The sequence below is a fragment of the Haliaeetus leucocephalus genome, unplaced genomic scaffold, assembly GCF_000737465.1.
Source record: "Haliaeetus leucocephalus isolate CR32 unplaced genomic scaffold, Haliaeetus_leucocephalus-4.0 Scaffold417, whole genome shotgun sequence".
Classification (NCBI taxonomy): domain Eukaryota; kingdom Metazoa; phylum Chordata; class Aves; order Accipitriformes; family Accipitridae; genus Haliaeetus; species Haliaeetus leucocephalus.
In genome coordinates this window covers 7,957,587-7,971,812 of record NW_010972853.1, presented here as the reverse complement: position 1 = coordinate 7,971,812, position 14,226 = coordinate 7,957,587, and positions in this window count along the sequence as shown.

The following is a 14,226-nucleotide window of genomic DNA, read 5'->3' as shown; positions in this document are numbered from 1 at the left end:
TCATTTCTTTTATAAGAAATTGTGTTTGTCTTAATTTGTTCCAAACACAATACGATTGTGAGACACAGTGCCTGCTGGCAAAGTTGGAATTGCTGTCAGCAGGAAATGGCAAACTAATAATAAATGGTGGTAAAATATTTATGTTATAGTTTACTTGGAAAATGAATGCCGTTTTCTATTTCATTCCTGTTTGAGACAGTACACAATAACATAGTTGTTTTCAAAATAAGTGGATAGGATCCTAAATGCTGTGGTGGCTTATCTTGTAACCATCACTGGGGGGGGGGGGAGAAGAATTTATAAAAATAGAGCCTTTTACTAGCTCCAATTTAAGAAATTTTAACTGGGAGTACATAGTGCAGTAATTAGTAGCATCTCACATTCAATGTCATTGGACACTAGTCTGATAGATCAAACGCTTGTGTATGTGGCCTACTTACTTAGCTGCTCGCTCATAATTTTCAATAACAGCGCTGTTCTCATACAGGGAGGGGTGGTCCAGAGCCACCAGACTATTCTGCAGGATGGTGATGTTCAAGTACAACACTGTGTTTATGTACTCCCCAAAGTGTATCAAAGCTCGGATCCACAGAAATAAAAGAAAAGTCAAACAAAACAAGCATTAGACTGCGTAAAATAAGGTATGGACAAGGCAAACAGGTGAGGCATTGTTTAGGTGGCTGAGGTAGATCAATATCTATGCTTGCAAGCCAGGAATTCTGCCTGCTTTCCTCTGGCACTATGCAGATCATCTTACGGCCTGCAGACAGACTGTCGCCTAAACCCAACTGACAGACAACCTATTTCACCCTTGCAAAAATCATACCCATCTTCATTCTTGCAGCTCACGAGGGAAAAGTAAAAGCCCCCGTGCCCGTGCCGAGTTGCACTGAAGTGTAGGCATAAAATGACATTGCAGCTAACTTTTTTTTTTAATTTTATTATGCTAATTACATGATGAAAGCAGTTAAGTTTTCTATTTCTTCAGTTACCAACGACAAGTCCATGCATTTTGCCTAGGCTGGCTTATCAAAGCACACTGCAGTAGTCTTTCAGGGTTTGAAAAAGATTCATATGACAGGTTGATACCGTTCCCTCCTTTCTGTTCAAATGATCTGTTTTATTATCTGAGATGTTTTGTGATTTGAGACAGGGAGGCATCAAGAAGCTCTGACTGCACATCCTGATAACATAGACTGGTTAAAGCCCTTTCCCCTCAAAAATATGTTTTCATTTCAATCAGATCAAATTAACATATGGTCAGTTTAAAGAACCACTGGACTCCTTGAAGACCACCAGCCAGGTAACCTGGACCACAGCTACCAGAAGCAGAACAAGGATTTTCTAGGAAACCATGAAGTACTTCATTTCCAGCACCAGAACTTCCTATGGGAAAACCTGCCTACAGGACAGGATAAGCTACAAATCTTGCCAGCTTCAATAGAGGAGACACGGTTCCTGCAGCCTGCCTCTTTTAGGTCTTAGACACACAGTATCCCGATTTGAGGCTGGGAAAGGGAGTGAGGATAAGAAGACCTTTTTAGACCCTTAGAGAAAGGATTGTTCTTGCTTTTATTAAAGATGTTAGTACAGATGCTACATTCTGTTCACTTTTTAAATTGCAAATCTCACACTTTTTTCCTCATCTCTGAACTGATTAGCTATTAAAATAGAGTTACAGTTTCAAAATAATGTCTATTTGCCTATTTGAAGGAGGTAAAATGTTCAGCTTTAATCTCCAGAGTGTAAAAGGTCACCTTTGTAGACTGATGCATATCATATCTCCGAGTAATGAGAACAAGTGTGCTTTTCCTCGGTGCAACAACCTTAGTTACTCTTATATTGCAACCATTTTCCTGCCTTACCTTTCTTTATGGTAGAGGAAATGTAATTTACTTGTCAGATTGAAATGTTTGATATAAATCTTTAGCCTTTCTTTCAAACAAGTATTTCAGAAACATTATATTATAAACAACTGGCATGTTTAATTAAACAACTGCTTTATTTTCAGCAGCAGAAGAAGGTGTGATTATATTAATTGAATAGTAGGACCTGTGACCAAATTTAAAGAAAACATTTTCAGCTCAACAAGGAGGTATGATTATCTTAATTTCAAAGCAAGACATGTGACTAGAATTGAAACAAAATATTTAAGTCTCTGTCTTTACAATTATTAAAAAATATTTTCATTGTAAAAAAAAGTGAGTAATTGCAATTTACAAAGTGTATCTTCCCATGATAACTCTTGCTTCAAATCACAAGATGGCTCAAAAATTAAAATCAGTTAAATAAAAGTCCTAGAGCAATTTATTTCTCTGATGAAGAGTGTTTTAACTGAACCACAATTTTGGCATGTTTACTGGTACTTTTGAATTAAAATACTATGTTTCTACAAATGCATGATAGCAAACCTTCTCTATATTTTATAAGATTATTTTTGCAGCTAGACAGAAAACCAATGCTTAAGCTCGCATGGCTTGCTCACATAAGAAGTCTATTTAACGTAAGTGATTTCACCAGCATCAGTAAAGGAGCAAAATTTCATCTAACTTGAATAACCAATATTCTTTTAAAAGTATCAAGAATATCAATATTGTTGCTGGGTTTTATTCTGTTGTCTTGAAAACACTTTCTGTCCTTTCCTACATGTATATCATGAATAAATTTAAATGACCATGATTTCCTATGAAGAGAAGAAAATCACAAGGCGTTAACAGGAAAAGGGATAAGACATAAAAAATATTTTTTGTAATCTTCTTTTGCTTGTTTGAAATAAAGAAAAACAAGATGTGCATAATTTAAATGCTTATGGCCAAATTATCAATTTCACTGAAATTATCAATGAAAAAGGAGACGCTGCTAAAGGAAACATACATTGAGTTACAATCCTAATTACCCATGTTTAGAAGTGTTTATTTAGGTAAACAGATGAAATATTTTTGATCCAGATGTGACAATTTCCATGCTGTCATTTACCTTGCAAAGATCATAGAATTTTTTGCTTTTATCACATTCCCCCGAGTACTTTCATGTTTTCGTTAAAAAGCAGTAGTTGAGAAAACATGTCAGATGCTAAGCACAAAATCCACAATGCAGCAACATGGAAAAAATGTAACAACTGTTTTGGAAGAAATGTCTTTAAGTCAACCTACATACAATTTTAAATGACTTGCCAATTAATGTTAATTAGCTTTAAAGTTACACCATGACATGACTTCAAGTGCTAAAGAAAACACTTGCTGATTTACCTGGTGCATGACCAAATAATAAAAATTAACAGATATGGTTTTGACAAATAACTATAGGTAAAGTTGGTTTGGTATTTGAGATGGTTACTCCAATGCTAGCTAGAATTAAGCCAAAAGCTAAGTAATGTCCACAGGCAAGTTGTGATCATTAAAGATGTGATTTTTTTTTCTTAACAACTAACTTAAAATGAAGCCTATACTGAAGTACAAAAATGTCACTGTCTGAGACTAGAGTGTTTCTCTTCTTGTAAAAAAACTTCATATTTTATTCCTGCTGTAGCTAATGAGACTCCTTGAGATTTAAGTTGAGTATATTATACTGATTCATTGTATTATTATCCAACATATCTAACAGTTTGTAGGATGCTCATTAAGAATATTTCCAGTCACAATTAAGTTGAATATGAACATTGTTTAAGTAACCTAAAAAAATCAATAAGTGCCAAAAGTATTATGTTACTATTTTGTATAGCAATGTTCCTTTGTCAAATGTGGACAGTAGACTAGTTCCCTCTAATTTATTTACCGTTATACAAGCAAGTGCAATATAAAAGGACAAGTCTTCTCATCCTCTCACACAGAAATTGCTTAGATGTCAGTGGAATTATTCATGAAGAAAGTTAATGAAGTTTAGTGCAAGATTTTGAATTGTTAATTTACTTGGGTGGGGGGGAATGTGTATGGGTTAACAAAGATGAATTTTTCATTTTCCTGATAATAGGAGATTTCCTTAGAGTCTTCCATGACATATCTCATCAAGATTCATCATTCTGCAAAGGATATAAAGAAATCAAAAGCAAGCATTCACATTTGCTAATATACCCTGTGAAGCCTGTTGAAGAGAAAGGAGAGCAGTCTTTATTGTTGTGTTTCTGCACAAGGCTGAGCAGACAGTCGGCACTAAATAGATAAATTAAAACAACTGGTTTGCAGGAGATGAAAGAGACAACAAAACTAACAGCCAGACTTTTCATGGTAACCTTCTAATGTTTCTCTGCAATGTTTCTTTCTAGATAGAAAGTCCTTCCACTCAATCTGTAAAATGCTTTGCTGATTCAAGCTACACATTTAACTAATGACTCTGTCTACCGCTATCATTTCAGCCCTTTACTTCACCCTTCATCTTTGTTTCAGCCTTCCCCTCCCTCTCTCTCTGTGTATCCTCAGCTGAATTTTGTAACTGTTCCTGAATCAAGTTCTACCTCCTTCTCTTTTGAGAGAGGAAACCGGTTCTATTAATACCTGTGAACCCCAACCTACATGGGGGGTTGACAAGAAAAGTCAGCCACTGGCTTTTGTGCCTATCACCCCAAAAGCCTCCTCTGCACTTCTCTTTAAACTGTGATACTGAAAATCACTGATCTTCATGGGCCAATATGAATTTGCTTTGGTCATTCCCACAATTCAACAAATTATTACTGCTCTTTCTACCTTTAAAGAAGCTTAATAGCAATTTAGTCTGCTTTTTGTTGCAAACTGTGTCCTTGTTTCTTCCTGATGGGCAAAGTGACTAATCCTAAGGAGTCCCTGTGGGCTCTGAGTAGCACCCACTCCCTTTCACACACCATGCATCTTGGATAATTGGATGGCCTCCAATCCTCTGTCCCTGAGCTCCAAACTGGAAAGGTGAATAAGAACAGCTGATATCGAGCTGATCTTCCAAACTACACACATGTTCACAACAGGAGTTCTCTGAGTTTTAGGACATCACCAGCAAATTGTAGTTTTTTTCTAACCTACTTTCTCAGTTTGAATGGTAAGAGTTTCAGGAAAGTCACCATATCTTCTTGTCATTTTACAGTGCCTAAATCAACATCCATGCTCGTCAGTAGTATTCTAGGCATCTTATAAGCAGCAGCAGTACAACACAGAGAAAGTGGCATATTTTCCATTGCTCTGTTGCACCTGGAAGGACTACTCTCATCCTGCACTCAACCAGCAAAGCCAATTTGGGTTTTCATTCTTGTCCCTCTTTCTCCCTGCAAATCAATACAGTTGCTTAATCCTAGTAATCCTCTTGCCTTGCCTTTTACTCTCCACCGCTACGGTTAGAAATATGTTAGTATCTCCATTGTCTTTCATTGCACTGATTATTACCTACTTCATCCAGATTTCTGTTCCATATTTTTCACCAGCTGTTGGGAAAGTTTCCTTTCTTTGCATTCCTTCAGTCTGACTTTCCAGGTAAAATTAAAGCTTCTTTAAGGCTTTTCCTAGCAACACCCTAATGTAACTACAATCCCATACCATGCCTCTCCCATCACACTGCTTGCTGGATCAGTTGTGCCACAGTTTTCTGATACTGCTGCTTCTGCCTACAGCTTTGTACATGTCCCATGGTGTCAGCCTCCTTTTGGGACCCATTTTTCAAAAAGTACCTTGCCAGCTTCACAAGCGTTTACTCTCATTGCTTATCCCTTGCAAGTATGTTTGAAAAAGACCCCACTATTAGGCTTTTGGCTACTTTTTTTGCCACTTTTATGGCTTTTGGCTCACCCATCTACTTAAACTCAAGCAATCTTGGGACAATAAACCAAAATATGTGGTTCCAAAATAGAAGTCAGACGCTACTTTACATCTGAGCAAATGTGCTTTCCAAGAAACATGATAAATTCTATGTCTGTTGTAACCTGTACTTTAAAATCCAATAACTTCGTTCTATTCAAATACACGTAGATAATGTAGATACTTAACGTTCATGGACATCATTTTTGGTAGTCTGCAACACTCACAAAAGTAAAGCATCCATCCTTCAAGGCCTTGTGTTGATTCATCCCATGTCTGAAGAGCAAGCTGGTAAATGGGCTTATAAATGTAGAATAACTTCTTAACTCTCCTAAATGCAGGATAACTGTAGAATCAGATCTGTGGATTAACATAACTTTAGCTTGTATCTTTGACTTAGTGGTCAGTTTTCTCCTTAGGTTCTGACATTTTATGCTACCCCTTAGAAATTTTAGTTTCTAAAAGAAAATCTGATCATTCTGAAATTACAAAAATTGAATATAAGGAAGTTTCATTAGTTTAAGGTTCCATTTATATTAGTAAAACATGCTCTTCTAAAAGCAGGGATTGGGTTTGATCCCTAGTTGCAAAGAGGGTAAGATGTTCTCTAGTGGAATTATAAGGATTTCTTGTTATGGGTCAGTATTTTCCTTTATTTTACACTTCTAGTGCCAAAAAATGGCTTATTTTAGAAAGACAGGATTTCCCAATAATTTTTTGTTCCTGCATTAGCCATTTTTTGTCCCCCACATTTTCAGCTAAGCAAATGGAAAACTAACTGTAAACATTCTGCACTGATTTCTGAAGATAATGCTGTGTACAGCAACCCAGTGGCCATTAAACAATCCTACCTGCCATAATATAATCTGGTCAATGGTAGATGCTGAGCCCTGCCAAACAATAACAGGAGCAGGACTAAAAGAAAAAAAAAAACACCATTTTCCATCTTTTTGAAACAAAGTGCTAACATTAGGCTTAGCTATTAAAAAAAATAAATAAATAAAGCGGCAACTGATAGCTAAAGAAAGGAAAGCATCAATGGGGCCAGTGAAGAAATTCCACCCTTCTTAGTAAACATAAGGAACAACATTTAAATATAGTCCCTGAAGTAACCACAATATAGTGAATCCAATGGCAGTGACTAGATGGATGAGAGAATACACTGGAAACCTCCACAGCTTCCCGTATGCTATGGAGCCCAAACCTTTCTTACTGCAATGGAAGGTACTTGTCTTCCAACAGCTTTGGTTGTTGGGTAGAGAGCTGTTGGCATTACTCGGGTCTATTCAAATGATTTGGTCTGAAGAATCTCTAGAAAAAATTTCATGTAAATATTAGTTCAAATTTGAATATGAATATCAGTTTGACTGCATTTGTAACCAGTTATACTTTTACTTTTTTTTTTCTCATCTAAATATGTCTTTCCATTGAAGCCAAAATGTTTCATAAAAATGTGTCAGTTTTAATGAAGTTTTCAATGGGAATGTTCTAAATATCCTGGCTTGTCTATTTAGTCATTTCCTAATGAGAGAGTGAAACAAAGAAAGGGTTGGAAAGAGAAATACACAAACAAAAAAAATCTGTCTTTTTTGGCCCCCAAACAGATATATGCAATTTTATGGCATAAAAATGTTCCAAAGAGTTTTGTTTTATTTCCAAGGTGGAACAAAAAGACATCTCAAACCATACGTATTTTCACAGACTGGGAAATAACATGTTGCCCTTAGGTTAGCTCTAGGTATGACATTTTGTGTTTGCTTCCTGAAAACAATACAGTAGGTCTGTAATAAGGAATACTTACAAAATATTTTTCAGCTTGAATTCATTAGTAGTCATAAAGGCAAATTGCAGTTGACTGTAATTTTTATATCTACAATTTTTTTTACATATGTTGTGTTGGCCTATATAAATCAGCTCTTAAGAGAAAAGAAGCAGTACTTACAAAGGTAACAAACCAGTACCACACGCACAGATGACTCTGAGGATTATGCTCAATTATATTTCAAATAGCATGTCAGTTATATTGACTGTATGTGTATAGGGTATCAGTTAGATTGGATGCAAATACATTTCAATTTCACATTGATGCTGGCTTCTACAAATGTTTTTGATTTAAGGAGTAAAAAAGTCAATTTTTAATTTTTCATTGCTGGATAAGAAGATGGAACTGAAAGGATCCATAAGACTGCCCCTATAATTGCAGTTAGCCATTAAACAGATGCAAGGGTGATATGAATTTGCCTTGGTCAGCCCAGTTGCCTGAAATTCAGGACACTGTGGTTGTGCTTCCTTCCTCTAAGGAGCTACAGTGTGAACCGATGTTTGCTGCAAACTGCGTCCATGGTTCTTCACAATGGTCAAGGACACTAACGGTCCAAGGATCATCTATGCCTTCTGCCAAAGTAAGTCAAAAAACACTTCCCCAAATCTTAGGATTAACTTAATTTAGGATTTCTAGTAGAAGGTCAAAAGCTAGAATTAAGATGTGTCGGAGGTTGAGAACAAATGTCACAGGTTCCTGTAGTGAAAATCTTAATATATTAAATAAAAATTCCAGATAATCCATGGAATACTATCATATTCCTCATTACAAATGTAGACAAAAAACTATTTAGTGGTCCCTCTGGTCTGATTTGGAGAAAAACAATCTTCCTAGTCAAAATCTGGCAACTGGTTTTACCTCAAAGCCACAATCGTGACATGTTATGACTTTTGAAAATGAACCAATACAGCATGCTTTTGTGTCATTACTCAGATTTTCAGCTAAGGTAAGCTAGCATAATGTAGACCTATCCATCCTGAAAAATAAGAGCACAAATAAATTCAGATAGCTAGCTTAATTAACTAATACAATGTAAACTGCAAATTGCCAAAATTCACAACAAACAGGAAGGGTCTATAGACTGAGGATTATCCACTGAAGTGATTTACAAATAATTTTAAAGGGTAAAAGTAGTAGAAAATTTTGTAGCCTGTTTGCAGACAATTGGAGAACAGAAAAAGAAAGCAAAATTTGACACATCAATTATTCATTCTAGGTTGTTCAGTTCACTTTAGTTGATACTATAGTAGAGACATTTTCTGTAAGCTTTTCATACTGCAGTGATGTAAGGCACACACGCAGCATAAGAATGAAGGCAGGCCATTTGTTGGCCTCATCTTTTTTTTTTTCACTCACAATCATGTAGAGATTCATTGGACTACCCACACTGTTTACAAGGTGGTACATGTATCGCCTATAAAACATCTGTGAAGCACAATATCTGCTAAATGTTAGTCAAGGATCGCTTCCTTTCAAAGTGATTATTGATCCACTGTTAAAACAGCTTATAAAAACAACCATTTGAGGAAAGACTTATAACTTTCTACTGCTGTTCTATTACACATTTTAAAGTTATTTTTAGAGGAAATTTCAGTATTCCCAAGTAATTTTTTATTTAATTACAAATGCCTATGAAATCTAGGAATAAAACAGTATTGGTATTATTTATATTTCTATAGAAAGGAAAGATAATGTCCAGGACTGGCTTTTAAAACTATTAATGAGCCCTGGCAATGTGAAAAAGAGATGGATTAGGTAGATGTAATGAGATATGATTAAAGGGTGTAGGCACTGAAGGGTGTTGGAGAAATTCTTTTCAGAAGGAGTATAATTAGTGTCTGATAAAAGTACTTAGTAGATGAGATTTTTGAAGAAGAAAGGTTAAGATAAACACATACCATATGACAAACCTGTTTAATCTTTTTCCTTTGGTTCTTTGCGTACTGAATAATCTGTTGAAGTTTTATACATAAATAACATTTGTTGAATACTTGATGAAACTTCACAAGACAATTAAAGGGGTTTTAATTGCAAAACATAGAAAGTAGAGTAAATGTTGAAATGTCCTATTGCATTTCCAGTATGCATTTCTCTTTTGATTTATGGAACTTAGATAATAATATGCAACCTTTTCCTGAAATTAAACAAACAAATGAACTTCTTAAAAAGCAAGCTTTCTAGAAGTTGCTTAGCAACTTTCAAAGCACTTTTTATTAAATTGGAAGCTACTTCTTTTAGTTTAGGCTTTAAAATATGCAGCAGCCTAAAGCAAACCATCCCAGTCACCTTTATGTGAGTCCTGGACAGAAGTGGCTTTTTGTCCATTTGACCAATAATATTTTGTACACTTTAAAATATCTGTTAGAGTGAGATATCAGGCCTTTGGTTCTCCACTTTAAAGTGTGAACCTTCAGTCCACAACTGGAGTTTGAAATATGTCAAATGTTAGTCCAGTTAGAGCACTCATAGAAGAATGGAAGACGAATATATTAGACACTTAGGGATCCAGAAGAGAGTTTCACCATTAAGGGTCTTTCTGAGCATACATATGCTCGTGCATCTGTGTAAGGAACTTACCAAGTGAAACACGAAAAACTGAAATAACAGCAAGTGCCGCCCCCCCCTGCATCTGGGGGCTTCTCACTGAAGGAGAGCTACCGCATCATGATCTCTGGTCTCTATTTTCAAGACCAGCAATGATGGATTCCCATCTTGTTTCCTTGCCCTTAAGACAAACTATCTTTTCTACAATGATTCATTGCAACAGAAGATTGTTCAGGATTTGCAGTATTTCAATAGTTCTTTCCTACTCATGTCTTCATGAGGAGAAGAAGTAGTAAAGCTCAGCATTGGAAGCTCTAGCCTGACACATGGCTTCTAAAATATCTCCTTTGAAAGCTACTTCAGGCCCATGTGTCAAGAGAATCTGCCTCAACACGGCTGCTTCTCCACATTCAGTCACTGAGCAAAGGAACTCACGTGACAATAGCAGACAGAAAAGCAAAACAGCAAGCCTGAGATCAGCCTTTGCACGGAACCCACATTCTGATAGCACTAGCCTTGTTTCAGTGCAAAGGTATAAACCATGATCATCTTTCTCATCCTTGAAAACGTATCACCTTAAAGGACAGCAACACATCAGGAGCAGCTTTTCTTCCTCTGCCAGTGTACAGGAATGTCCGCTGTTTCTTATGACAGACTTCCAGTTGCGCACAGCACGTGTGATACTTGAGTCTCTACATGGCATGGAGGGTGGTCCTACTTATGGAAAAATGCACAGTTACACAAAGCAGTCTCTAAATCATTGGCCAAGTTATTCAAGTATACTTCTTATTCAGAACATAAAACCAGTTCCCACTAGGCATGTAATCTATCCAGAGAACATCTGAAATCCCTACAAGGTGCCGAGTTCAAATGTCTAGCAGAAACTGCCCCAAAAGGCTTATCATTATCAGTGAACAAATAAACAAAACAAATAACGCAATTGGCAAAGAGCTCCTGTCCCTAATACGCAAAAACCAAGTACACACATCCAGACTTGAGGATTATTTTCATGAAGCTAGATATGGGCAAGGGGAGCAGTGCTTCTGTGCTATATCAATAGTAGATCAAGATCTTAAGAAGAAATGGAATAGATAATCTGTCTCATTACTTCAGCAGTTTATACAGATCCTACCAGCCCATTACTAATTAATTAATTAATTAATTATGAGATTTGTAGCTCCTCCAAATATCCAGCAGGCTTTTCAATAGAAGCGAATGCAGGGTCCTATTCTAGGTGCCAGAAGGAAGCTTCGAAGTCATTCCTAATCAACAGCCCTAAAAGAAGATTGAAAAACTCAGTTTCTTGGCAGTAATATGTTACTTTTGAAGTGTAATGATAGCACTCTGTAAGTCAACATTGTTCAGCATTGTTAGCATTGTTCATTGCTGCTTCTTTTTCAGCTTCAGCTAAGTATGATGCCCCCAAAAATCTGCAATAACTGATTTTTTAAATGAGTATCCCAAGCTAGTATGCTAACTTGGCTTACATTTTTGTGAAAGTATAAATTCTAAAAATGTACAGATGAAAGATACTGTTAGATCATCTATTCCCTGTCAATGAAAGGACGTTCCTCAGATTACATTATTCTCTACATTTTTTGCAAACTTGGCATCAAATGGTGATTCACCAGGCTTCCAGCATTTAATCGAAGAATCTTTTCCACCAGACTCCATCAAACCATCAATCATGACAATTTCAAGAACATTCAGACCTAATTTTTACAGATTTTTAGTGTTAGTCTATTTCTCCCTGTGATAATCCAGGACCATCAGGCAAGGAGGCAAAGATTCGATGGACTCTGGAGGAGCAGGAAAGAAAATGGAAGTGCCAGGAGTCCACTGTGTCGCAGGAGGAGAAGGTGAGGAAGTTCTTTGGAGAGGATAAGGCAGCTGGGCCACTTCCTTCTCACACACACATCTTGTATGCATCTGCTCGCACACCTCCTTATGGAAGTCCTGATGCCCAAGTTTCTTCCTGTAAACCAACGACACTGTATTTCATAGTTTCAATAGAGGTCATGGTGGAGATGTACAGGGAAAGTCAGGACATCTTTAGGATCTACATGAAAACAAGGCAACAAGCACTTTTCTGCTTTGCTTGTAGGGGCATGGATGTGTCAGGAGACTCTTAGAGACATTCACAGAGGTGGCTTCATGTGCTGCAAAACAGCGACAGTGCTCAGACACCCATAGACCAGCATTCTTTTCTGCTGTCAGCTCTCTGGATACTACAAGCTGTGGCCTGCCCCATCTTTGGGGCAGGAATTACATAGGCTGGAAATCAGTAGTATCACCCTGCTCTGTAAAGCACTTCTACCTGCTTGCCTTCACTGCTGTTAGGATTTCTTTCCTCTTCATTCTCTCTTTTTTCTTGGTACGGTCTTAAAGTTGCTGTCGCTGTTGTTGCTGATGCTGCTGTTCTGCTTGAATCAGGAACCAAAACCATGTGACTTTTCCTGGCTCTCTACTTTTTTGCAGTTTCTGCACCCCTCAGACTGATGGCACAGCCTCCAAAGCAACAACTCTGGGCCTTTCGTTGGTGAGTCTTGAAGATGCAGTAGAAACACACTGCAAAGAGAAAGAAAGGAGCTTGCCTATAGGTACGCTGCACTTTTCACTCAGCTCATTTTAAGCTGACAGAAACTGGCTGCAGTGTTTGAGTGACAGAATATACCCCATCCAAAAGGGAAGTTGGTGGAGAGGAGAGGAGCATCAGAAACATAATGAAAATCTTTAGTAAAGATGGGGGGTGGCATCCTGGTTGAAGGGAAAATGGTGGACTAAGCCCTGCTGGCCTTAAATGCTTTAGGTGTTTCTGAAAACAGAGAACTGAAACCCATCATTGATTTGCTTTTTTTACAAAGGGAGATTATGACTAATATTTTCTGCTATAGAATTCCCAGTGTGTGTGGTTTAGCGTTCCCTACAATTGTGATACACTGGTTCATGATTTTCTTTAAATGTGAACTTAAAGGGACTCTCTTCTGCTGTGTTCTCACTTGCTTTTGCTTTTTTCTTTTTTTCTGACTACACTCAAATAGGTTCTACTTCTGGGTGAAGGGAGTATTTCCCTCCTCCCCTCTCCCCAAAATAAAAAGTGGCTTTTCCAAGTATCACTCTCCTTCAGGAAGGTCTCTGCAATCTGTTGAAGATTAGGGACACATTGTATGCAGGAAGAAAGTTGTCAGGGATTAGATCAGGCAGTGGTGGGGGGGGGGGAATCACCAAGCTGATCTGAGAGACTGCAAGGCATCCAGCTCCTTCTGTGTCAGGGAAACACATATCTTTTCCCCACTACTTTCAAGGAGTTGAAACAACTATTTGAAAAATAAGGAAAATCGCTCCTAACCTCATGCTTAAAACAATAGTGAGATTTAGGCACCCATCATTCTGAGATGAAGCTTTAGGAAAATATTGGCCCTCTTTTCACCTCTCAGACTGTCAGAAAATTCTTTTCATGTTCACTTTCAGAAAACCCTAAAAATAATGGATAGTCCCTTTCAGAAATTGCCAGTAACACCCCATTCTTCCCAGATTTTCAGAGCTCACAGTAGTGGCTGCATAGATGAGGCCGTCACGAGCCAGAGACATCACCAGCACAGAACACTCTGCTGCTATGTATTGAGACTCTGAAAAAGAGCCTTCTTGCTTATTTTCCTAAAATAATTAAAATGCATCACTTAAGTTCCGATTTGCTAAAAAAAAAAAAAAAAGGCGTGGGAGCATAAATGTTTTGGCTCTGAGCTGACAGTAAATATATCTTCCTATCGTGTTTTTATTTTACCATTTTTAATGCATCTCTCCTTCCTAGCCCCTTCCCCTCCCCCATTAATTCCTGAAGTGTTTGAAAGAGCCCTGGAGCTCGCAGCGTTCTCTCTCCCCTCTTTGCAGCGGAGGATCAAATGTATTGCTTTCCCCCCTTCGCATGCCTGGTGACGGGATGGAAGTATCGGTTCAGCCCAGGTTTGGGGGCCTGCGCCTGCAAGGGCACACGGGGAGAGCGTGCGGCGGCAGCCCCCGCGGCGGGAAGCCGGCCGAGACGCTGCTCCTCGGGGCCCGACCCCGGGCAGGGGGAGCGCTGGGGCGCCCGGCCCCGCCGAGCGGCGC